Genomic DNA, 25,955 nt, shown 5'->3' with positions numbered 1-25,955 from the left:
CACCGTACTGTCGGGAACCCGGCATCACACATGCATCCACATATGCCGCGAAGAGCCGAGCATCACCAACAGACGCGCCCCAAAACACCAATATCGACATCCAGCACCGGTGGCACAATCAGCACTGACACCGACAATTGACATCACCGACACACCAACATCAACACCAACACCAACACCAACACCGACGTCGTCGATCAGCTCCTACGGCAAATCCCACACTTCCACTGGGAGCCCGTCACGGCCTCCCAGGCCGGTGCGGGCCGGCCGGCCCCGTACCCGTCCGGCTGAGGGGCGCGCGTGCAGCACTGGGACCGGGGCGGTGCCGCTCCCGGCCGCCGTCGGCGCCGACGCGGCGCTGTGACGTCACGACGGCGCGTATAATCGATAGGACGCGCGGCCATCGATATCGGCCAGACGGCGGTGGCGGCGGAGGCCCGCGCCGCGACGCCGGCCGCCAACCGTCCGGACCGCGGGCGGGCGCGAAATTCCGCCGACGGTGGCGGCGAGGTGTCGGGGAACACGACAAAACCACACGGCAGACTGCCAGCCCCCGGCCTGCCAGCATCTCCGCCGACTGAAGCCGGCAGCTCACAGGCGTTGTGATGCTGTTAACACCAGCAAGTTTGCTTGCTATGGCACTCTGGTATTGCACGAATGCAGTCCAGGCCTCGCAATGCACACCACCAGCCTTTTTGGACGGCTCATGGACGACAAGATATTCCATCTAATTCTATGGGTCTCTCTCTCTCTCTCTCTCTCTCTCTCTCTCTCTCTCTCTCTCTCTCCTCTCTCTCTCTCTCTCTCTCTCTCTCTCTCTCTCTCTCTCTCTCTCTCTCTCTCTCCTCCTCTCTCTCTCTCTCTCTCTCTCTCTCTCTCTCTCTCTCTGAACAGGTGGTTAGCGCAGTAGTCCCCCATAGGGGAGCTCGGGCTCAAATCCTGATCGCGTTATGGGCCCTAAGTGCTGGTATGGCCAATGTAGTAGCTGGTCCTCCATAAAAGGAGCATGTCAAAGTGGGTCGCGTTTCCTTTTAATGCATCAGCATTGCAGTTACGACATCGCGTTAATATAAACGGGCAAATGTTTAAGAGTACCTCACGTGTGGGCCCAGGCACCACGGAATCATACAGCGATTACGAATAATATATAACTTTTCCCAGCGCCAGAGTACAAACTTTGGTAATAAAACTCCCTAACGTGAAGCAGAAAAATCCTCGGTCATATCGTTTTGTAGCGTCAACATCAGTGTAGGACGTTATATGTGTTACTAGAGTTAGCCAATTATATAAGTCCAGGTGCCCCTCGCCTTCGAGTGCTGCGATGCTTCCGAACTGAAATTGGCGAGATCATGAGCGGGATTCTTGACCCTAGGCTGGCCGGTATTGGAAACGAACCATAAAGAAACCCACTTGAACGCTTTCCACCAAAGACTGCTAATGAGGGTCCTGGTTTCCGCAGCTGGTGAGCGACCGACCGGCGACCGCCCGGACACCTCGCGCCGCGCTCCGGACATACGCAGGCTGCCACCACCGGCTGCTATCCTGGCTTGAGTCCAATCCAAGGCAGCGGAGCCACTTAAGTCTGGGCTGTGGGTCGGAGAGGGGGGTGGGGGTTGCTGCAGCGGATGTGGGGAGGCCCTCCGCCCTTGGTCGTCACCACGGGCGCGGGCGCAGGCGTGGCGTCCAGCTGAGGGGGCGGGATGTCACCATGGTCGAATGACGTAGATTGAAGTCGTGTATGATAGTGGTTTGAAAGGCTTACACACTGTTGGAGACATGGTGTTATGCTATTTGCAACGCCTGACATTGAATATCGCCATGTTTCCTGGCAGTGGTTCCAACAACTTTTTAATTAACTTTCTTGGAAATAAAGTCATGCAAAATCGCTAGATGTTTCACTTGGTTCATTGTCTCTTGAATTTCTTGCAGCGTAAAAAGGTTCTCAGTGGACATTTTTTATGAGATATCTACAATAGTAGTCAGCTTAGCACGAGCTCATCCCAATGACGGCAATTTCGTGTTAGCGAGATTGAGGCACCCGTGGTAAAGCACCCTGGGGTTGAATTTCAAAAAGGCCTGCTACGATTCGAACAGTGAATAAAACTTCCAGCAAATGTTGCTATCTTAAAACCATAGCGAAGCCACATAAGTTATCCAGACCTTGCTGAACTCCCATAAATAACGGCAGCATGCTTGAGTACCTTACGAGTGCATTGGGTCGGTAGATTTTCCGACAGGCAGTTATGGAAGTCGATTCCATACGTTCTCAGGATGCATTGAACACTTCCGTCAGCTGTTGGCTGGCGAGAATAACGTGTTACAGCGGGCACAAGGGCTTACGACCTTTTGCTTAACCTAACCATGATCGTTTAGTGGAAGCTCATGTTTCTAAAGGCGGCTCTGCGTGCAGTACCAACACAGCTAAGTTTAAGACAGTAATATTGGCCTTATTCCTCGGAAAACCCAGGAGAATGGAGATATAGTCAGGTTAACCTAGCTGTATCTCTATTCTCCTCTTTTGGGAAAAGGCTAATAATACTGTCTTATCTATGTGAATAATGTTCCTCGCTAATGCACTGAACAATTTACAGTTTTGTTTACTCGCATTTGGTGTCAGATTAAAGAAACGTCTGATTTGTCCTGAAAGCGGCTAATGTGTCACTTTAATCTGCCCTGCCATGCTCCGAATTTTCAGGGACCGAAAGCACAGAGCTGTGAACAAGCTGACGCAAGCCTAACAAAAGCGAATGTTTCCGACTCAACGAATCGGAAGTCTCGCCGATCAGGCCGGTTTCCTACTGTATTGAACAACCCGAAGTAACATGACGCGTTCACCAAGCTGAAAGCGTAAAAAACGGAAGCACGCAGGAAGCTAGTGTGATAGAGACCGACAAAAAACACACGAGCCAAAATTGCAGAACGCTTCAGCGTTCAAATCAGCAACGTTCGCGAACGCCAGGACTGCACTGCTCGGCTCAGCTGAGGACGCCGCTACTGCAGCGTGAGCCAATCGCGTGCGGCACACCCCGCCCGCCGGGCACCAGCTCACCCGGCGTGCCTACCTGGTCAGCCGGCGGCGGCCGGCCGCTCCGGGTCCCGTGCACCAACTGGCCACGGGCCGGCGGGCAGGGCCGCGACGACCCGGCGTCGGCCGGCAACAAGTCCACAACACCGGACCGCGGATCGACCGGCCAGTGCGGCCGTCACTGGGCCCCGCCCGACGCTGCCCGCCTGTTTGCGTGTTGAAGCGGTTGTCATGGCGATCGCTGCGGGCCGCGAAGCGCGCTGGTGCAGCCGCTTCGCGGTACGCGCCGGGCCGCGCGCCGGACCACGCCTCGGGCCGGCACCCGGCCAGGACATTTTGAGACACTGAGGCCCGGCGCGCCTCCTGCCCACCTGCCAGGGCATTGGTATTCTCACCGTAAGACTGCTGCTGGCGAAAGTTTCACGATGGCAGTCGACCGTAAGCCCGCGCCGGCGCAATTTCCTGATTAAACTTCCGGGATCTAGTGCAGGCGTCTTATCTCAACATCCGGACGACGATCTTCATCGGCGGCACATCCGGCCACCGCTGCCGCCCACGTGACCTTTGCAGGCCAGGCGTGCTTAGCAATTGCCCTCTCCCCGAGCTCGCTTTCTTATGTCTCTTTCCTCTCTGGACGGTACCTATTGGGACTGGCGGCAGCTGGTGCCCTCAATGCCCTACCACGTCCTGATCTTAGACTGTGCCGCATCTCACCGCTGCATGGCGGTTCAGCATGTACGCAAAGCAGCGTCGTACGTCGCACAGGCGCGTGGACACCATTTTCATTGTTTCCATAGCCTTGGCATTTTCCACGACAGCACTCGAGGGCCTAGGCAGAGACCAGATTACGACCCTCACGTCAGAAATTGTTCAGATTTGGAGGGCCGACAGGCCACACGTTCGTTGTATGTCCAATGCCGCAGTGTTACACACGCAACATGATGTAGTGCGCCCCATCTGCACCGTTTGTCCTCTTCCCAGCTGCGTGGGCCCCCAGCAGCTGCGGGATTCAGAGCCGTCCTGGATTTCATGTGCGCAGCTGTTTAGGTTGCCGTCTCAGCAGGGTCAACGAGACGGCCAACACCTCATAACGGCATGATGGAGATGGCCTTTGTGAACTCTGCGAGATGGCGGCCACTGGCTTTCATCCCGTCCATCTCCTCAGTGCCCCGGTAGAACTAATTTAAAGGCCAGGGTGCTACCCCGCTGCTTGGTGTGTTGCTTTGAGTGGACCGGACAGTGCCTCTTCCCTCTCCCCACCCAAGCCCATCTCCGCCCCCCCCCTCCCCCGCCCCGAAGTCCCCCGTAGCTTTTGAACGCTGTGCGCGTGCTTGGTCCTCCTCCTTGGCCTCAACGGCGAGTTGCAGTCTTTTACGAGATTTTCGAGACCGTCAGTGTTTTTTTCCGTGGAAATCTCAGTTGCATTTTGGAAAACTTTGTCCAACGCTGTAGTGGTCCAATACATCATAGCAAACGACGGATAGCAAAGATATGAATGACAAAATACGAACGTCACCGAACGAGCTACATCACGATCTGTGACACCGCTCAATGTCATCGCAGACCTTTGATCAGATCTCAATGCCGCGCTGACCCACCCGTGGGGAGCGCTGTCCGCCCCGGGCGCTGCTCTCTGTTGTCGTCAGGTGATGTGCGCGTGGGCCGCTTGTACACCCAAAGCGTACGGCACGCTGAGCGCGGCTACGGTGAGGTCATGTGCGCAGGCTGCAACCTTATGAATGCCTGCGGCGGTTATCGGGAGAGGGGGGGGGGGACGACGCACGGACAGTCCGTAAATACTCCGGGCCGGGCCGTGTGGAGAGCGGGGAGGGCGGACGAGGGATGGGGAAGGCTGCGCCACACCGGCCGGGGCAGCCAGGGCCAGCCGGCTCCCGAAATACGCCGGCGGCGGCGCCAGCCACCAGGAATAGGCACGACCGCGTCCACATTGCATCAACCGCGGCCCCGAGATCGCCGGCCGACTGGCGGGGGGCCGCGCACGACCGCAGCCCCCGGCCGCCCCGTCACCGGCGCCGCGGCCGGACGCGCCGACCCGGCTGGGCAGCGGGGGGTCGTCGGGACGCCGGTGGAGACGGTGGGTCCGATCGGCTCACCGGGCGGCAGCCGAGGCAGGAGGAGCCGGGGGACAGCAGCCGGGGCGGGAGGAGCAGAGAGGACGACTGCCGGAGCAGGGGCCGTGAGGACGGCTGCCGCGCCTACCGGCCGGCAGGGCCGGTAGGCGCGGCAGCGTGACCTCGCCACGCCGCGCTGACAGCCCCTCTCCCCCCCCCAAACACACCCGCAGGGGGGGGGGGGCTGTCCGCCTGGGCGCTGCTCTCTGTTGTCGTCAGGTGATGTGCGCGTGAAATATTGGCTTGATGCTCGGCAGAGATGGCAGCATCCTGTCAACTCTCTCATGAAAATTAGCCGTTCTACCAACAACTATTTTCCTATCGCAGTCTCAACATGGGATTTCTTTATTAAATTAATATATTTCGCATTATCGGTATGGAAACCAAAGTGCTTGAAAACTACCAGAAGGACAAAAATAAGTTAAGAGCAGAAGAATGACGTTTCATCAAAAGCTTGTGACGGAGGTTTAGGCACATATGTTTCCAGACGAGGCATGCAGCAACTTGCGCACAAACTTTTACACAGCAGTGAAACCAAATTAACCGGCGTAGCGCTGGAGAGTGTAAAATGTAGGTGATGCAAGGTCTCAGTTCCCGTGATGTAGCAACGACTTAACAACCGATGAAATTTGTTAGCATCCCCATCCTCAGAGCTAATGAAACCGATCACTACAAAATTTCACGCTTCGGTCCCTGCTTGATCAAAAACCTATCCTGTTCATAAGATAGCGGCTCTGAGTCAGATCAAGGGTCACCAAAAATGGTCCGTACCGCAAAGCAGTTGGCAGGCGCCTCATGAGTTGCCAAAAAACCTCTGCTCTTTGATGCCCCATAGCCGATAGCCTATTCTCCCCAGAAGATGGTGACTTTCGACCGGGTAAAGTCACCAAAAACACCCCAAGTCGCCAAAATTAACAGCACAAGTGTAAATATCAACCTCTGACCCTATGAGATAAATAATTATGAAAGTACCACCAATAGATGCACGAAATTCGATAACTTATTGTTTTGACCAGGTGGTGACCTTGGACCGGAGCGAAAGCCATCAGAAATGTCCCGAACCGGGAAAAAACGGTTCCAGACAACCCAATTCCCCCAGCGTATGAGACTGATTGCAACAAAATGATAACCAACTGATGCGCTATGGTCAAAAAGCTGCTGTTTTTTTAAAAAATGGTGCATTTTGGATAGATCAAGATCACGAAGTATACCAAGAACAGAAGACTTAATTTGCAGGCAGCCCCATGCTTCAGCCCATGGAACCTATCGCCATTAATCTAACGTAGACCTGACCCGACCTAAGTTCACCATCTCGGAAAAGCGATGTGTTAACGCCTATGACGCATCGATAGGTAAATATTGTGCAGCTGATAGACGTTTGAGCCCAGGAGACCATACGCCCTAATCAACAACAGCCATCAGTTTCCTAGCCGTCGGTTCCATCGGCTCGAAGCGTGGGATTGCCTGCACGTTCCGTTGGTTGTTCAGTCCCCACCTGGTATGTGGCCGCGAGCGTTGGGTGGGCTACCGCCGTGTGGCTGCAAGCATACCCGGGCGTGAGTTTGTTTGGTGCGATGTGGCGTGAGTGGGTCTGAGTCTGATGGCCACCGCGCCGCCGTGTGGCTGCAAATATAGCCAGGCGTGAGTTTGTTTGGTGCGATGTGGCGTGAGTGGGTCTGAGTCTGATGGCCACCGCGTGCAGCCTACAATCGTGTCACAGAAGTGGTGCCGCCTGCCGATGTTGTTGTGTGTCGTCTGTGCCCAGAGTACCTGAAAAACGGCCTGTCCTGCGTATCTTGAGATCGCTCAAGATTGCCCTTCCCCGACAGAGAAGTGACGCGGCTCTCCGAACCCCTCCGGACAAAATCAACCAAAATGACGAACACTAGTTCTGCGCGTCCTAGAGCACGTCGCAAGCATTCAGTGGATATAATACCGTCCAGTAAAAACTTACCACAAAAACCATAGCTCCCAAATCAGGCGCGTGTAAATCAGTTGACAGTGACGGCCGGTATGCGACATGCCAGGCCCGTCCGTGTGGCACGCGGCGTGCTCGCGACGGCACGTGTCAGCAGCCAGCTGGCGCGCCACGAGCCTGGTCGCAGCATGAGGCCACAAAAGCGCGTGCCTATCAGAAATGGCGCTCATAACTCGTCCTTCCTCGCATCACAGCTGGCGGGAGAGCGAGGCCTCTAGGCGAGAACTGAAGTGACGGACCGGCAGTGGGCGACGTCCGTCATGATAGGTCATAGCGAGGCCACTGACAAGTCCCAGTCAGATCACGGCCAGGTCACAGTTAGGTCGTTTAGGTCACAGATCAGGGTCGAGTTAGTTCAATATCAGGGCACCTTCGGGGAACTAGTTCACGGCAAATGCCCCTGTGGGTCATAGTCAGGTCAAATTTAGATTATCTAGTATCAGTAAGGTATTGATCAGGTCAATCAGATCACAGTCAGGTCTTGATCATCATGGTCACACCACTGCTAGGTCACGGTCAGGTCACAGTCAGTACACAGCATGGCCGTGTCACAGCCAGGTCATGGTTAGGCTCCAGTCAGGTCGCAGTCAGGTCGCAGTCAGGTCATGGATTGGCCAGTCATGTTTCCGTCAGGTCGCAGTCAGGTCTTGTTCAGGTCACGGTCATTTCAGAGTTCCTTCGCAATCAGGTCACGTTGAATGAATTAGATTTCGAGCAAGTTATAGAGAAGCCACGGGCAGGTCTCGGTCAGGCATCAGTGAGGTCAGCGTCAGGGTAATGACATGTCAGGACCAGGTCGTGATCAGGCCACGGTTAGACAGAAATGGTAGTTATCATACACATACACCGAAGCGGCCGTTGATTTGACCGTGCATCCAGCAGCGAGACCTCCAGAGTCGCAATAAATCAGCCGTGATTCAGCCCGGTCGCAGGAATGCCAAAGCAAACATGGCGTCGTTTGGCACTAAACACTAAAGGTGAGGCCGCGGGGACGATGTGTTTTCTAGAAATGCACGCGATATTCCAGGATGGCAGTCGCAGTCATTTCACTGAGGCGTTTGCTGGCGGCAGCTTTGGGCAGCCTTCGTCCGTAGCTGAAATGCAAACAAGCGTAAAAGGCTAGACGATGAGGCAGCTTGATGTCATCAGCCGTAAATACAAGATTGGCCTCCATGCCAAGCACGCTAATTGCGATCAGGTGCTTGTAGCATCAGTTCCGTTGCTTTCCTCCCTTCAGCTCACAGGCTTCCCCTGCCTCCGTGCATAGGAGCCCCCAAGCGGCGCCCGCGCCGGCTGGCGCTGATAGGTGGGATGAGGTCCGGCGCGCGGGCACTCGTCCAGAGGGCTCCACGAGCCGCCCCGGTCCGCGGCGGCCGGTGATGGCCCCGCCAGGAGACAGCACGGACCAGCACGCGCAAACCGCGACCACCTGCAAACCACGGGAGGCCCGAAAACCATGCCCCGAGCCCCCCGACCCGAGGCTGGCCGTCCGTCGCGGAGGCGGGCGACCCGGCGCCGGCACGCAGCTCTGCGGGGCGTTCGGCCGTCAGCTGCGTGCTGTTGGGGTCAGCGAGGCCTGGGACCGGCCCTTGAGCGTGCCTGGCTTGGGTCAGCGGCAAGGTGGTCTCACTTTCAGGAGACATGCGGGGGATCAGACGAAAGATAGCGATCTGAACAGATGGTGTGCGGGCGGTGGCTAGGAATCTGGACCCACTCATTGACCTGGCACTGCCGAGTGTAGCCGCCTGTGGTGGCCGGATCGGTGCGCTGCCGCTCCCATCCGGGCGCGGTGTCCTCCCGGAGCAGTCCCGGTGGAAATAAGGCCGCTGCTCAGTGTTGCCAGGTGTCGTCGCACCTTGGGAGAGGCTGCTGCACTGAGGGTGCACCGATTAGAGCTGCCAACGTCAACCGCAGCTCCATGGCGATAGACGATAGATTATGGGCACAGGTCGATGCACGATGCCAACGATGCACCGGCTAAGGTTGATTTGATCCAGCTGCTGGAGGCAGGACATATCACACCATTATCGGGAATAATGATGATGTTTTTGCGCTGAGGTCTCCTGTCAGTGCATAGCAATAGAATGCAGTCCCGCTGCTGAATGCAGTCTCTTCGACCTGCCATTCAGCATAGACAGATCCCGTCCGACCCAAGGCGCACATATCGACAAGATTCCGCACGATTGGTCCTTCGGCATCGCCCCATCGGCCGACTCTAGCAAAGCTGACCAGGCAGTCACTGACCGCTCACCGAAGCGGCCGTGGCGAGCCGTGTCTGTCGGCGGCCGTCGCCCGGTTCCCGAGCGGCCGCCTTCACACAGGCAGCCGTCAGCGGTGGCGGCCGGCCCCGCCAGCCCGCCCAGAGGCTGCGACACGGCCGGCCCCGCCAGCCCGCCCAGAGTCCACGGCGTGACCGACCCCGCCAGCCTGCCCGAGTCCGCGGCGCGGCCGCAGCTCTGATGAACGCCACGCTGGACGGCTGCGCGCCACCTGTCAAAACCGTCCGGCCGGCGCCGACGCCAGCGATCGGCCGCTCATAGGCGCCGGCTATTTTTGACGCCGCGCTCCGATGCAGAGGGATGGGTGGTCCGGAAGGCACGGGGACGGAGAGGCGGCGAGAGGGGCGGGTGGGAGGGATGGAGACGGAGAGGCGGTGGTCTCCCGTCTCGGGGTGGGACGGCGAGTGGAAGGCACAAAGACCGGTGAGGTGGTGGGAGGCGGTGGTCTTCCGGCGGTGGTTCGAAGACGAGAGATGATGGGAAGAGGCGGGGGCGGCTGGAGGCCACTGCCGCGCCGGTGTAACTGCGGGGGGCTGCATGGACTGGGTTCGCAGTGGTCCAGCGGCGGTTATGAAGGGATTGTCGTGACTGTTTAATGCATCTCACGTATGAGGGCGGGGAAACACGAATATAACAAAAAACTATGATGGAATGTCATCGGATGGGAGATAGACAGGGAGAGGTAAGAGACACATTCGAACAACATGGGAGAGTAGACAAGCTGGCAGGAGACAGGTCGTCCAAGGGACCATCTGACCATCTGAGTGTCAGCAAGTCTGACATTCCGCGAGGCCAATCTCCCGCCATGCGCAAACAAACCTCGCTAATGACCCTAATGATTCGCCGGCTGATGTCAGCGGCAGCCGGTGGCGTGTCTCTCGCCGCGCCATCCGCCCCGGCCACAGCCGTGCTGCCACACAGGGTCAGTCGGAGGAAGGGGGGGGGGGGGCGGCTGCGGCAGGAGCTGCTAGGGCTGTCTGACTACCGTCCGACCCCGGCCACAGCCGTGCTGTTACACAGTGTCAGGCGAGGGGGGGGGCGGGCTGCAGCAGGAGCTGCCAGAGCTGTCTGACTGCCGTCCGACCCCGCTCCGACCACAGCAGTGCCGCTACACAGCGTCAGGCGGGGGGAGCTGCGGCAGGAGCTGTCAGGGCTGTCTGACTGCCGTCCGACCTCGCCCCGACCACAGTCGTGCTGCTACACAGTGTCAGGCGGAGGAAGAGGAAGGGGGAGGGGCGGGCTGCAGCAGGAGCTGCCAGGGCTGTCCGACTCTGGCCGCCGCCGACCGTCGCTTATGCGACATCGCCGCTATGTCTGCACTAAGCCAGACTCGCTGTCCAACAGAAGCATGTGGACCCTCCAAATCGTAAGTGTTTGCTCCACAGTCGTTCCTAGACATGTTCAAAGCAAACTTGTGTTTGATAACGCAATAATCCATTCATCCTCATTTCTATTCGACTGCTCATGGGCTGGGTGGGAGAGCTAGAAGGTCAGCCCAGACCACTGGAAATAACGCTTCTCGAGGAAAAAAGACAAGCAGCATACTCCACCTCTACAGGTAACGTATGCCTCGTTTATCAACCAAGACCCTTCGACCAACCCAAGCCCGTTGCACTAGGCCTATCCGTTTGCGAAGAGCTGGCTACAAGATGGAGCTAGCGTTGAATCAGACTCGCGCCAAGCACAAGTCGGGTTTCAAGGTTCTGCCAAGCCAGTAACGTGCGTTGCAGTGCACAGCACGCCCTGATCTAAGCTAACAGGAGGAGCGAAACCGGAACGGAAACTGCCGCGGACATTCAAACAGGACACGTGCGTTCAGCGAGGATGCGTTGGAGTGCTATCAGAAAGTCTCCAAATTATAGTCGACCTCTCAAAAGGGATGAAATTGTGGCCGACAGCTTCCGCAAGTGTCTATTTCTGAAGAGGTCTGAGAATATGCTGCGCGGACCAGGGCGATTCTAGGTCTTGCTTCGCCATTCCAAGAAATTGTCCACCATCCTGGAAGGCCTGAGACTGTGGTCAACTTTCCCGGAAGTATGAGACTGCGCACCATCGTTCAGGGAAGTCTGGGATTGCGATCTGGCTTTTCTAAAGGTGAGATTGTGCTCGACCGTTTCGATAAGCCTAAGATTAATGTCCAAAATTCCGGAAGGTCAAGGCTGTTGTCCAGCGGCCCAGGAGGTCTCAGATTATGACGAATGGTTCTAGTAAGTCTGAGATTTCGATGCTTCCGCATGGGAGGAGCTCTGATCGGATGAAGTGAACACTGATTGGAGGGTAGAAGCTCTGATTGAATGAGGTGAACACTGGCCGAAGGGGAGGAGCTCTGACTGGATGAGGTGTACATCGAACGGAGGGGAGGAACTTCGATTGGATGAGGTGGATACTGACCCGAGAGGACGCACACTGACCGGGGCGGTGGGGTGGAGAGCGCGGTGGCACTGACTAGAGGGAAGGACTGACCAAAGGAGAAGTACGCTTACTGGACACGAAGGTCGTTGACTAGACAGGAGGGTCACTGACTGCAGGGGGGAGGGACACTAGCCGGGGGGGGACCGCCGACTGAAGGGGAGGGTCTACGCCGGCGTTGAGGGTTACTGACTTCGGGGAAGGTTGACCTACTGGAGGGGTCACTGACCAAAGGGGAGCGATACTAACTAACGAGCCGCGACTGGCCAGTGAGGTGGGAGGGGGAAGGCCGTTATGTTGGTCTTGGCGTTGGCAGGCACGACATGCATTATGTATGGGGTGCCAACCATTTCTGTTTGGTGCAGATCGCCATGGTAACCCGCGCCACCCTGCCCGTCACAAATCGTTACTGGCGGAAGGAAGTCTACTGAAAGCGCTGACAAACGTCCTTTGCTAAAGTAGCAACTACGCCGAGACATGCTTGTGAAGAGTTACAAGATGCCAACGGCATCTTTTCGTACAATGGGAATGAATATTTTGTAAGGTTAACGTTTAAATTTCCGTGATTGAGCAAAAGAAAATGATGCCATAGGTTCACGGTTTTTCGTTAAAAAACTGTTTACGAAGCGCTTGGTATGCGGTTTTCATCAGATTCAACCTCTAGCGTTGGTGTCTACATTTATCTCAATGCTCTCCCAACGTGTGGCCCACCCGGCAACCTTCGCCTGTCTGACAACATTGTCGCTGTTCGATCTCCACCTCCAAAGACATCCTTAGAATCGCCATCAGTGCGGTAAAAATGTTCGCACTGTGGTCCAATCGCTATCTCTCACATGTTCTACTTGCTTTGTGATTTGTGCTCTCATGCTTATTTGTTTTGAGTATTTTTGTGTGCGCACATCCAGCACCATTCAAGTTCGCTGCCCACCCCCAAACACACTTTTCACCTTTTACACTATGTGAATAAGAGAACACTTTAGGAATGGGTAGGACCTGTTTGTCTCCAAACTGCGAAACATTCGGAGATGAAAGTTATGAGACAATACGATGCATTGCACAAGTCATCAAGCTTATCTCTTTGTAACAAAAAAAGGTCATCTTAGCTTGTGATGCGTTTCACAGCTAACGACGTCTGTATCGTCATACAACAATACACGCATACCAAGAAGATCTAACGCTCGCAAATACGACACAACGTGATGATCAATTGAGCGCTGTTAACAACTTTTGTTGTGCCTGGTGCACACATTAAGATAGGTTTCACGCATCGGAACTGGTACAGTCGTATTCATCAGCAATTAGGCAAATATATCGGGACGGAAACGTTTCTTGCTACATCCCGCCCCACCCTCACACGGAAACATTCGTTTGAATGTGATGCTCCAGTTTCGGCTTTAATTTTAGTGTCTTATGCAGGACTCATTACGCGCTGGATGGAATCATCTTAGTGTTTTTTATACATGCTCAAGAAACACTGTAACGCTATATGACATGAATTTGACACATCCATTACGAATTGTGATAAATGACAATAAATATGTGGCTTTGTGGGTGGGTCGTGCGTCATTGGATGTACTTTTGTGATGTTTGCATCTTTCTCTGTCGTCTGTGCGTTAAACCTTCTTGGGGCATGCGTGTTTTTGGCCTGATGATGTAGATGTTGATATATTTACATCTCTGTATGTGTAGAGAAAGAGAGAGAGGAGAGAGAGAGAGGGAGATAGAGAGGGGACAGGCTGTCACCGAATGCACTGTTGATCAAAAACCACTGCTTTGGAGGTCATTCTTACCAGAGGCAATTGAATAACAAGACTGCGAGTGCTGGAAGCACCGTTCATTACAAGCACTGCGTTGGCGAGCAATGTGCCGAGCCGCAAGACCAGTAAATAAGTACCGTATGACGTACTTTGTGCAGCTTGCATCAACCTGTTTGTTTCCACTTATCCGTTTGAATGTGTCTCACCTATAACTTCGCCGAATATAAAGCTGGCAATGTTTCCATTATATGGTCGTGAGTTCTGCCTGGGCTCATTGCATATTTTGCGCGGGTGCTTCAGTGGTGCCTGCCTCGCTTATCTTGTTGCTTAAGCTTGGGGATAGACAATCATAACAGAAACGAAACAGGATATGGCAATGCAACGAAGAAAGTAAAGCTTGTTCTAGATGGATTGATTTTACAAACATGCTTGCTGCTTTTAATGCCGTTGGTCGGTGATGTCTTCGATAAATATAAACCCACTATAGGACCTTTGGTTAACAAAAATTGGGAACATGCGTAAGATTTTTCAGATACATACAGATACCTTAAGAGTTTTGCAGAACATATGCCACAACGACTGACGAAGGCACCGAAATAAGACTTAGTATCTCTTACAAGAGCCGGACAACTAGTAGCTTTGCAGTGAAAAACAACCTGGCAGCGTATCAAACCCAACTAAAGCGCATCAATATAGTGTACCAGTTTAAATGTCCGCACGGAGACGGCTGGCTCCGCAACTCCATCCATATTACAATGATTAAGGCCTTTCTATCTTGCCGCATGACAATGTACCTGCAGAGGGAAGTGCCAAAGAAGCATATGCGCGCAGCCCAGAACCAAAACTCCTGCGCTCTGACCTAGCTGAGAAAACACGGATTATAAAACCATGCTCAAGCAAACGCCGCACTCAAGTTATCGAAGCCATTCTCATCAGAGTCAGAACGCCTGCCTTGAACATGAAGAAACAGCTTAGATCATGCATCGCTTCGGATCTATTCAGTCACCCAACGACAGCAGGGTGATTCAATGTCTTGCCAAGGTGCCATGGTGCCAAACTGAAAGGAACACTGACTTGGTGCCTAACTTGCCACTGGCTGTTTCCAAACTGAAAGGAAAGTTGTTGTGCCTGCGTTTGCATGTGCTTTGTACTTTGGTGTGCTACTCGAATGCACAATTTGTTACCTGTTAACACACCGTTAATTATGTGTCTTAGAGCCTGCCTCGTATTTCGCCAAAGTCGAATGTTTTCTGTCCAACTTACCTATCTTGCTTTGAAAATGCGAACGAATAGCCTTCGAAATATCACCTGGCTTAAACGGTGATCTGATTTATGACTTACCGAAAACAAGGAATGGCTTAGTTTTAAAAAATCGAGCAAACGCGTAAGAAAATGATTAAATGCGTACTTCCCATTGCATATGAAAGTTTGCATCAAAATAAAAGCATGTTGCCTAAGCATACGAATATACATATATATATATATATATATATATATATATATATATATATATATATATATATATATTGTTAAGGAGGATCTGTTGTATGTTGTACATGAGTGTTGCCCGCCCGACGAGGTATTTAAGAAGGAAATAAAGCAGTATTGGAGAGATGAAGTAAAGAATTTGTCTGTTTTAATATAATAGTAAGGACATTTAAGTCACCTTAAAACATGAGACGAGTTTCATTTATCAAGCACTTAAGTTAATCATAACGCAAAACACAACGCGAGGACATATCACAACACATCTGGTACATGTGACCCGGATCGAAGATGAACGAACCGAAGCTAAATAGAAGACGGAATGCGTACAAAGCTCGGGCTTGTTAAGCTAAAGAAAGAGATCGAGAAACTCTTTTCTGAAGATGAAGGAGCTAGTTGCATTGAACACAAGTGTCAGCAGCTTGAGGACCAACTGAAGACCACGAAGGAAGTTAGTGAAACATTTGTGACATCTTGCAGTCTGATGAAGAAGTTGCGAAATTTATGGAAGAAACATCAATTTACCGACGCCTGTGACGACCTGATGGTGATGGTATCAAAGATACAGGACAAAAATGCTACAGAAACGACAAGAAATAGAATCGTCTGTACAGTGAAAGGAATAAAATAACCGGAGCTGCCAGCGCTCGAAGGAAATGCATCCAAATTCGAAGATTGGGAAGCTGTTTTCGACGCATTCATTGGAGACACTGAGATAGACCCAAAGTTAAGAATGTTATACACGAAAAACAGCTTAGCCGGTGAAGCATTGAAGCTCGTAGAAGGCTACAGACCATTTGAGACGGGCTATAGAAAAGCTAGAGAACAGCTGAAAGAAAAGTATGGTGGAAAAAAGAGACGAACCCATCACGAACTCAACGAAATCCGACACTTCTCGAACATCGCTGAACGAGACACGAAATGCCTGGAACAGTTCGCCGATCGCGTGGCCTGTCTCATCACCTCATTGAAGGAGATCAGTTCAGTTAGCGACCTGTCTGATGTGTCGGCTTATTGCACTCTGGTGGCCGAAAAACTTCACCGTTCATGTATAAAAAACTATCAGAGATGATTAGGAACAGCAGGCCGTGAAGACAGCTTCGAAACCTTCTCTGAGCGGCTAGCTGAAGAAGCTCGGCTTTAAAAAGGGCGAAGAAATCAGGAAGATGAACCAGAAACAATGAGACAGAAAAACGGAGGAAGAAGGGCGTATGCTACGAATAAGATCAGCAAGTCACGTGATGCAAATCAGACCCAACCAAGCTGCTATGTGTGTCAAGCGCGTCACTTGCGGCGCGACTGCGTGGAGTTCCAAAGCTGGGATGTATCGAGAAAATATCAAGAAGATACTGATTTTGTAAATCAGAAAGGATCTGTTTCAGATGCCTCAGCGAGAAGCGCCGTGGCGTCACGTGCAGATCGTTCCCAAGATGTGCGGCTGATGGATGCGGCGGAAGCCATAACACTCTGCTGCATGCGCAGCAGCAGGAGCAGCACCAGCAGCCGCATCGTATGCCGAGTGAAGACCAGTCTGGGCAATGGCAAAATGTCACTGAAGTAGAAGAGTTTTACCAATCTCGACAGGCAAGTGAAAATAGTGGGATCAATTCCAGCGGTGCACCGAGAAACTTGACTAATCCCAGCACAAGCTACAACATGTCAATCTCAGAACCGAAAGTGACGCGTGGGAAAATAGCCCTCCAGACTGCGCCTGTAGTGGTACAATATGACATCATTCGACTGTGCTTAACGCGCTGCTTGATCCCTGCTCAGGTGGCTCATTCATGATGAAGGCTGCCGCGAGTGAGCTAGAATTCGATGGAGAAGAGCAAGTGCTACAGCTGGGTGCTGTCAGCGGCACAGAAGATGTCACCATGAAGACGGGCATCGTGAAGTTGTCAAGTCTCCACAGCAGCTACGAAGCGTCAGTGAATGTTCACGTCATACAAGGTCTCGATGGTGCATCAGTGCGTACTAACTGGAACGCAGTGAAGAAGCGGTGGCCGCATATGAAGATCGCACCATTCCCAAATATGAAGCACAGCAGTGTCGACATCCTCATGGGTCTGTGTGCGGAGACAACTCAGCTATTTGTGCCGCTAACTCCGTGAAAGGCGCTGCCTCTGGCCCAGTGGCAATTTTGACCCCCCTGGGCTGGACAGCATTTGGCTCTATCGAAGAGAAACACGTCGGATCTGAATCCTCTGACCTGAAGATGAGGATGAACATGACTCACGCGTCAAAAACATTGAGGACTCACATCGCAAGAAAAATATGTCAAGAGGAAACAGAAGCGATTAAGTCAATGCCCGATTTAGAGGTCATTCAAATCAGAGGGTCAGAAAAGAGCCTCATGTCACGTGAAGAGCAGGGGGCGCTAAAAAAGGTGTCGGAGTCACTCTCGTACAATGGTCATCGGTACCAGGCGGCGGTCCCATGGAGAAACGGAGAGCCGCAGCTGATGAACACCTACAGTGCCGCAATGCAGCGTCTTGTGCGGTTGGAGCAATCTCTGAAGCGACTCGGTGGCGAGCTGCTGGCGAAGTACGGCGAAATTCTTGAGGAGTACGTGAAGAAGGGCTACATGTCAAAAGTGCCCGTCTCCGAAAGGACAAACATCGGCGAGAAGGAGTGGTTTCTGCCACATTTTCCATTCATCCGAGAGAAAATGACGTCAACAAAAATCCGGATCGTGTACGATGCAGCCGTTAAGTATCGAGGAGTGAGCCTGAATTCGCAAATTCTCCCTGGGCCGTCTCTCTACACCGATCTCGTCGAGACTCTGCTCGGCTTGCGGCTGCACCGCATCGCGCTAATTGGCGACGTCTGAGAGATGTTTTTGCAAGTTGAGCTCGCGTCAGATGACAGAAAATATCACCGAGTGCTGTGGCGAAATATGAAGGACGAGGAGCCCACAGTATACGAAGCAAAACGCTGGCTGTTTGGGAACGCGGGGGGCCGCTCCATTCGTCGCACAGTTCGTGCTGAAAGAAAACGCTCAAAAACATGCAGAAAAGTATCCACTGGGTTCGGATGTGCTGCTGAAGCACTTTTCTATGGATGATGGCACTCAGTCGTTCAGGACAGATCAGGAGGCAATCGAAGCTAGGAAGCAGGTCAGCAGTATTCTCGAAGATGGTGAGATGAAGATTAAGAAGTGAATGTCAAACAATGCGAAAGTGCTGAAAGCGAACCCCGTCGAGATCAGCTCGCGTCACTTCTTTGAAGATCAGGGCTCGGTGCCGGCGAATTCTCTTGGAGAAGTTTGGGCAACAGATGAAGACCGCCTCTCCATAGACACGTCAAAACGAGGAATCCTGTCTGAAAACTTGACCAAAAGGGCATGTCTGAGGGAGATGGCCTCCGTCTTCGACCCACTAGGTCTGTTCGTGCCACTCAACATGCGAGCGAAGATGCTGTTTCAGCAGACATGGATCAGCGGAGTAGGCTGGGATGACATACCGCCGGACGACCAGCAGATGAAGTGGTCTGAGTGGTTTGCCGACCTGCAGCAGCTCAGACGCGTCAGAACAAGCATATGGCGCAGCCATCTACGTCGTGTCCGAAAGTGGCTGCAGACGATCCTCTCAGCTCGCGCTGGCACGTGCGAGGGTGGCGCCGCGAGACATGAAGCAGACAATCCCAAGACTGGAGCTGATGGGCGCACTGCTGGGAGTAAGACTTGTGAAGACGCTGTGCACGGCAATGGAAAAGAGAATTCAAGACGTGCAATTTTGGTTTGACTCGATGGACGTGCTATGCCGGATTCGAAATGAAGTCCGCCGTTTTCAGCCGTTTGTCGCTCACAGGGTATCGGAGATTCGTGAGCTGACAACACCCGAGCAGTGGCAGCACGTGGCAGGGTCGGACAACCCGGCGGACGCACCCACCAGGGGCTTGACTTTAAAGGATATTTCGGAGAGTCGGCTGTGGTGGCATGGACCAAAGTTTCTGCTGAGAGATGAAAGCAGATGGCCACGGAAGAAAGAATTCCACAGAAGAGTTCGACCAGTCTCAGATCGAGAAGGACCAGCAGAAGAGTGTGCTTGCTGTACGTTCTCCGTCGGGTCCCAGCTGGCGGCTAAACCCGGCAAACTTCTGAAGCTGGACAAGACTGTTGAGAGTTACAGTCTGTGTGCAGAGGTTCATCAGAGTTCTACGCGAGAAGATCTCTCAAACGAGCACCTCTCCACCGGACAGAGAACTGAACCCAGGGGAACTAAAAGAAGCTGAGAAGTTCTGGGTTTAACAAGCACAAAATGGTGTATTCCGAGATGAAATAGAGCAGCTTCAACAAGTGAAGATGTCGGGCGCACGGCCGCAGAGCACACGCCGTCGGAGTACTGTGAAACAGCTCAGTCCATTCTTGGATAAAGATGGGACCATCCGAGTCGGCGGCCGACTGCAGCGACCAGAGCTGAGTTTTGAAGTCAAACACCCGATGCCTCTGCCTAAAAAGCACGCCATTAGCGGGCTGGTTATCCAGCATGTCAATGGAGAAGCTAAACATGGACTGGGCGTAGAACACACCTTAGCTGAGCTGAGGACGAGGTTTTGGATTTCTGCGGCGAGAGAGAAGAAGTTACAAAAGAACGTGTTAGAAGTTACAAAAGAACCCAGAAACACAAGAAATGGCGTCGATGATAAATGCACGGGTGCGTCCGTGTCTCCGAGCCCTCGACAGATGTGCTGTTGATTACGCCGGACCATTCTGGACAAAGCAGGGACGAGGGAAGACGCGGCAAGGGCGCTACCTATGCATTTGTGTCTGCCTACAAACCAAGGCTGTGCATCTGGAGATGGCCTACTCACTGGACACCGCCGGCTTCATACGTGATCTGATGCGGTTCATCTCGCGCCGAGGTCGACCAGCTGAGATCAGATACGACAACGGGAAATACTTTGTAAGGGCCGCTCAAGAGCTGAAGAGAGAAGTTCAGGAGCTCGACAGCGATACGATTCAGAGGGAGCTCTCGAGATACCGGACGAAGTGGATCTTCAATCCTCCTGGTGCACCCCATTTCAATGGAGTGTGTGAAGCGTTGGTCAATGTGGCCAAGGAGGCGCTGGTGAAGACTTTGGAACGAGCGGATCTCACCGATGAGGAGCTGAACACAGCGTTCTGCACAGCTGAAGGACTGCTCAACACCCGCCCACTGACAGCCGTCTCGTCTGACCCAAGCGACCTGCCGCCGCTGACACCGGGAGACTTCATCACTGGTCCATCAAGAGTTGAGATGACACCTTTAGCGAACACAGATGGTTGCAGCCTCCGACAGCGCTGGAGACGGTTGCAGCAGCTTAGCACAGAGTTCTGGCGTCGCTGGGTACGTGAATACCTGCCGACTCTGCAAGCGCGACAGAAATGGACTGAAGTCAGAAGGAACGTGCGAGGAGAAGTGGTCCTGCTTATTGATCCCAACGTGCCGCAAGGAACCTGGCCGATCGCGCGAGTCGAGAAGACGTATTTAGGACCAGATGGCCTGGTCAGAGTGGTTGATGTGAAGACGTCAAAGGGACTATTCAAGAGGCCAGTCACCAAAATCATCCGCATGGAAATGGAGCAGTGATGTTCTCAGGGGGGATGTAGAAGTGATGTTCCGAATGACGAGAGGGGTCATTCAGGGTCGGGGAGAGATGTTAAGGAGGATCTGTTGTATGTTGTGCGTTGCCCGCGCGACGGCGTGTTTTTTGAAGAAGGAAATAAAGCAGTTTTGGAGAGACGAAGTAAAGAATTTGTTGTCTTTTAATAGTGAGGGCAGTTAAGTTATTTTAGAACATGACGAGTTCATATAGTAAGCACTTAAGTTCATTATAACGTAGAAACAACGCAAGGACATATGACAACAACATATGCATGTATATATGTGTATATATATATATATATATATATATATATATGTATATATGTGTATATATATATATATATATATATATATATATGTTATATATATATGGGTTGTGCATTGCCTGCCTGTTTCTGATCGCAAACATCCCAGATGAACCTGACAAATTAAAATGCACCAATACTGTGTATCAATTCAAATGCGATATCGAAGGCTGCCATCTTCGCTCCATACACTACCTTAGTGTAACCGCAAACAACACCCCCACGACGCTCGACAGTGCACTTACGTGACGGGGTACCTCCGGAGCACATGCGACACGAACATGACAGGACATTGACACGACAACAACTGACGGATAGCACTGCCATTCTTCAGGTGTGCGATGACAGAAGACGTCCTGAAATCTGGGAAGGCGTATTTATTAACGAATTCTTTCCAGCTCTAAGCAAACAAGTTCTTGCACAACGCTTGAGTTATTAGGTGGCGGCAGGCGAGCACCATAGATGTGATTGTGGCAATGTGTTCGTGTCTTTGTATCGTTTTCAGTCTGGGTGTATTTCAAGTGCATCAAAGCAATAATAGGATCGTTCTCGGTTTAACTGGCCATGCTTCATTTGTCTTCTCCGTGTCAAAAAATATTTCCCAGGTAGTAACGCACAGCTTCTTCCTTAAATCTCAAAACTTATGTCTTGTGCCATTTAGATTTCTCCGATGATCAGATAAGATCTCTAAACGTAAAAATGTACGGACTGACAACAATATGAGTGATTTCGCACAAGGTATCTTCGATGAAAATGATAATGCTACGTCAAAAGCCCCAAAACTCAAACGATGCACAAAAAAGCTCGTCAATACAGATTACGTAGGTGCATATATATATATATATATATATATATATATATATATATATATATATATATATATATATGCACCTACGTAATCCGTATTGACGATTGAATCCGTATCCGTATATATATATATATATATATATATATATATATATATATATATATATTGATTTCACGCTAACTGCCCAATTTATTTCGTAACACACCACTTCCCTTATAAATGAGACCGTATTAATAGCCTTATTACTCGTAAAAGAAACTGGAGTGTGGGCCGGCTATTCTTATATATATATATATATATATATATATATATATATAAAGTGCCCTGGAAATCACAGGTGTCCTGCTATTATTAGAACAGGGCATTAGTTTATATATATATATATATATATATATATATATATATATATATATATATGTATATACATATATATTAAATTATGCTTATTTGCATCATTATACATATATAAACAAACTTCATGCATATGATATTCGCTTCGATGCAGGCGTGTAGCCTAAATATCACATCTGTCTCCCCATTCTCCTGTTAATTCTACGGGTAATCAGGCTATTCATACTGTCTCATCTATACACACGCATAATGCTGCTCGCAAATGCACTAAACAACTGACATCATTTCACTGCTATAGAAATTACTCCTGAGCCTTCATTCTAATATTTGGATTATTTCAAACAGAAGTGGGCAGGCACAGCGACCGCGCTCCTAACTAGCAGGTTTGTTTTCACGTCGGTATAAAGCTTTACGCCTTTTTCAGCGGCATGAAAAGATGTTTGTTTAATGGTGTTGTGCACGAAACTTAAGACATTTGCATGCATCCGCTCAGCTCAGCCTGTTTTGCCTGCAACACTGCAAGTTGAGCAAGCTGTAATTTGTCCCATTCCATGAAAACTGTAAACCCAAAATGCGATCATTGGAAAAAGTCTGGGTAAAGTGGGTCATAATGCTTTCGACGACCCGGCAGCACAGCGACCCGCTGCCAAAATATTTTGGCGACGGAGAGAAGGAACAATCGTGCTGGCAAAAATGTGTGTCAATGCATGTAGACGGCTACGTGCTCTCCATGTGTCAGGGCACAGATAAGCCCGCTCTGAGCCGTTTTTAACAGCCTGTACAGACCTTGGCAACAAGAGCTGATCACGAAACCCTATTGTGCCGTGCAGTCTCCAAATCACTAAGCAAGCTACAAGTGTTCAGGCCGCGGGAAAGCTAATAATCGGGCAGCAAGCGACCTTCAGCTAAGTCTGAAGCTGGTTGACCACCTTCTTCCGTCTATTGTGTCGCGCCATGCTAGACCAATACATGCCTGTTTCTCCCCGACGGCCACCTTCCTGTGCTTCCTGCGATGTGTCTGATGTGGGTGACCTGTTCTCTGGCGCGACCTTCCGCGACTGCCAGGCACGTCGACCGGTTAGACGCTGGCGGCCCCTGGCGGGATTCGGCGTAGCGGTGTGTGGCTTCTGATGAGATCCCAATGTGGTCGCGTCCACGGATTCCTCGAACCTTCTCTGACTGGACTTCGCTGCATGGCGACGGTACGGCCTCTGATGGTCTGCCCCAGGTTGTTCGTGGTTTGTTGCATTCTCTGGACTTCTGATTCAATCAGCGCTTGCGACAGGCACCCATTTGGAACGCCCCAGGTAGGATATCAACATTATATCGTTCCGGTGCGCTCGCCCACGCGTGCGAGCCGTGTAGGGTCATCTCATGTCGCCTGTCTTGACATTGTCCTGATGGCGAGGCTCGAAGCCGAGGCAACGGAGCGAGGCTGTCGGTTTCAGCATGCGTCATTTGACGAGGGCATTACTCCAGATGATCATTTAATCGTGAAATGAAGAGTGATTTTGCGAAGATAAACGTCTTGGATTACTTTCTGTTTGACATTCACTTGTGTGAAATGGCGGCCATTCGAGCTTGACTCGGACTTTGCTCGCCATACACTACATCTTACCTGAAATTCGTAAGTACAATACCCACGGTCGCATAAGGCGACTATTCCTGCAACCATAGTTCAGCTTGTAAGCTAACCTAACTGATCTGATTATCGGGCTAGAAGGACCTCCGCCGCCCAGCCGTGTGGCTGTTACAGAGCATGTCGTCAGCCGCCAGCAGTGGACGGAGGCAGTGACTGCGGGTGGAAACCAAAGCTCAAGAGATTGCATAAGCTAATGTAGCTGTAGTCGGCTGAGCGCTCTGCCAGCCCAATGGCTGTACCACTGAGAGTCGGTGCGATGACAGTCTGTATACATATACAGCTATGGATCTGTACGCGTCGTTGATGAGGTAGTCCACAGTGGATCAGAGAAGCGCCACACGTCGCTGGTGCAGTGGTTCACGGAGAATCAGTGTAACGATACACGTCACTGGTGCGGTGGTTCATAGAGTCAGTGTATCAACACACGTCACTGGTGCGGTGGTTCATAGAGTCAGGGTAACCACACGCGTCACTGGTGCAGTGGTTCGTGGAGACTCAGTGTAACCACATAGGTCACTGATGCAATGGTTCGTGGAGACACAGTGTGACCACATAGGTCACTGATGCGATGGCTCGTGGAGAGTCAGTGTAACCACACATGTCACTGGTGCGATGGCTCGTGGAGTCAGTGTAACCACACACGTCACTGGTGCGACGCTGCGGTCAGCGGAACCGTGCACGTCATTTGGTGCAGTGAACCGCTAAGTCAGTGAGGACACAGATCTTACCCTGCAGACAGCTTAGTGAAAGCCGGTCATCCACAGACGTCATCAGCGAAGCGGTGCACGGGGAGCACAAGCATCCTTTGATATATGGAAACATTTCGTCTCGTCCGCTTAAAATATACACGTAGGCAAACGGAATCTAACAAAACCCTGTTGCACGCTGCTGCAAAGACGCCAAAGATAAATATTCCTCACAAAACTGTATCGAGGAAACTGTAAACGGCCTGCCGTTCTCACGCGCGCGATGCTCCTTTGAAGAAGCCGACATGTTTACTCTCCGTCTCAGCCGTTAGTGAACGTGTCGCGATGCACCGCACCGCAGCGCTGGTTCAACAACGGGTAGCTGCGGAAGCGATGTGTCTGTTAATGTGTGGGCACTGCGGTGTTTTAATTGTGTTTTGTCTGTTATAAGCTGTTATGGGCCAATTGCCTAGATCATTTAAAGCTGTGAATGGCAGTAATCAGTGTGCGGTTTTAGAGCGTTGGTGAAGAATCCAAATCATGACAGCATGCAGTGATCTAACTCAAATGACGTCATACATACTGTTTTCATCCAATCAGAAAATGTATGAACAAACGTGCAGCGTTTGCAGCTGAGCAGATTATTACAGTGACGAATTGCCACAGATAACATGCTGCAAACAGTAAGAAACTGAAGTGCAGCGCAGTCTGCAGACGGCTGCGCAGAATCGTCAAACAGGTTTTAAATCAAGAGAAGCGCACCAAAATAGAACGCTGGAAATAATGGTATATGACGGCCATGTTCTCAGTCCCAGCATTTCTTTTCGGCTGGCCGTGATTTCCGCTTTCGATTAATGCGTTTTTGGCTTCCACCCGTTCGCAGAATGCTCTGCGACTTGCTCCCTGTTCCGGTGACAACGCATGTGCAGATTTGCAACGCTGTCACAGTGGAACGTTGCTTTGGTACGTCCATGGTGAGTGCCGCACCAAAGACGCCCCTCTGATGTCCCATGCACACGTCGTACACGTGGACAAACGCCAGCTCGGCGCGTATGGAATGCTTCCATGTCCGAACCGGGCCCCAATTGACCATTCGTGTCGCGTCGGCACACGCGCTGCAGTCCGGAAGTGCTCTGCGCGAACGGCCGACCCACCGCTCGATTCAAACCTGGCCCGGCGGTAGGCAACGGGGCTGCGGCATGAAATTTACGGCAAACTCGCAGCCGGCCGCCGGCGTACGAACAAAGACAGCCGCCACGCCGCCGGCTAAACGGGGATCATTAAAACGCGGCACGGCCGGCGCGGTTCAGTCATGACGGATGGCGACCGGCATGTTTACGCGGGTTGCCATGGTGACTGCGCGCGGCCTGCCATGACATTCTGAAGCCATCGATTGGAGGCGGCCGGCGGTGACGCAACGAGCGGCGATCGCGGCCCGGTGCGGCGGCTGCCGGCACACGAGGTGTCGGACATCGATCACCGGCGCCGGTCAGCGGCCTGCCAGCGGCGGGGG

At 52.1% G+C, this 25,955-nt stretch overlaps 1 protein-coding gene across 4 annotated transcripts in view; it reads right to left on the bottom strand.

Annotated features, from left to right (window-relative positions):
* LOC119101280 (heterogeneous nuclear ribonucleoprotein K) overlaps positions 1–25,955 on the bottom strand; it is a 40,199-nt gene that overhangs the window by 12,096 nt on the left and 2,148 nt on the right. Inside the window, exon 1 of one of the 4 annotated variants that reach the window (XM_037224574.1) lies at positions 3,063–3,101. The exons of 1 other annotated variant lie outside the window; for it this stretch is intronic. The gene's annotated coding sequence lies outside the window, so the exon portion shown is untranslated. Of the gene's footprint in view, positions 1–220; positions 252–279; positions 299–3,062; positions 3,102–25,955 lie in introns of those variants that run through there. 2 more of the 4 variants (XM_037224575.1, XM_037224577.1) reach the window with 2 other exon arrangements.

The sequence above is a fragment of the Pollicipes pollicipes genome, unplaced genomic scaffold (genome assembly GCF_011947565.3).
Source record: "Pollicipes pollicipes isolate AB1234 unplaced genomic scaffold, Ppol_2.1 Scaffold_4881;HRSCAF=5763_pilon_pilon_pilon, whole genome shotgun sequence".
NCBI lineage: Eukaryota > Metazoa > Arthropoda > Thecostraca > Pollicipedomorpha > Pollicipedidae > Pollicipes > Pollicipes pollicipes.
This window is presented reverse-complemented; position numbering and strand designations above follow the sequence as displayed.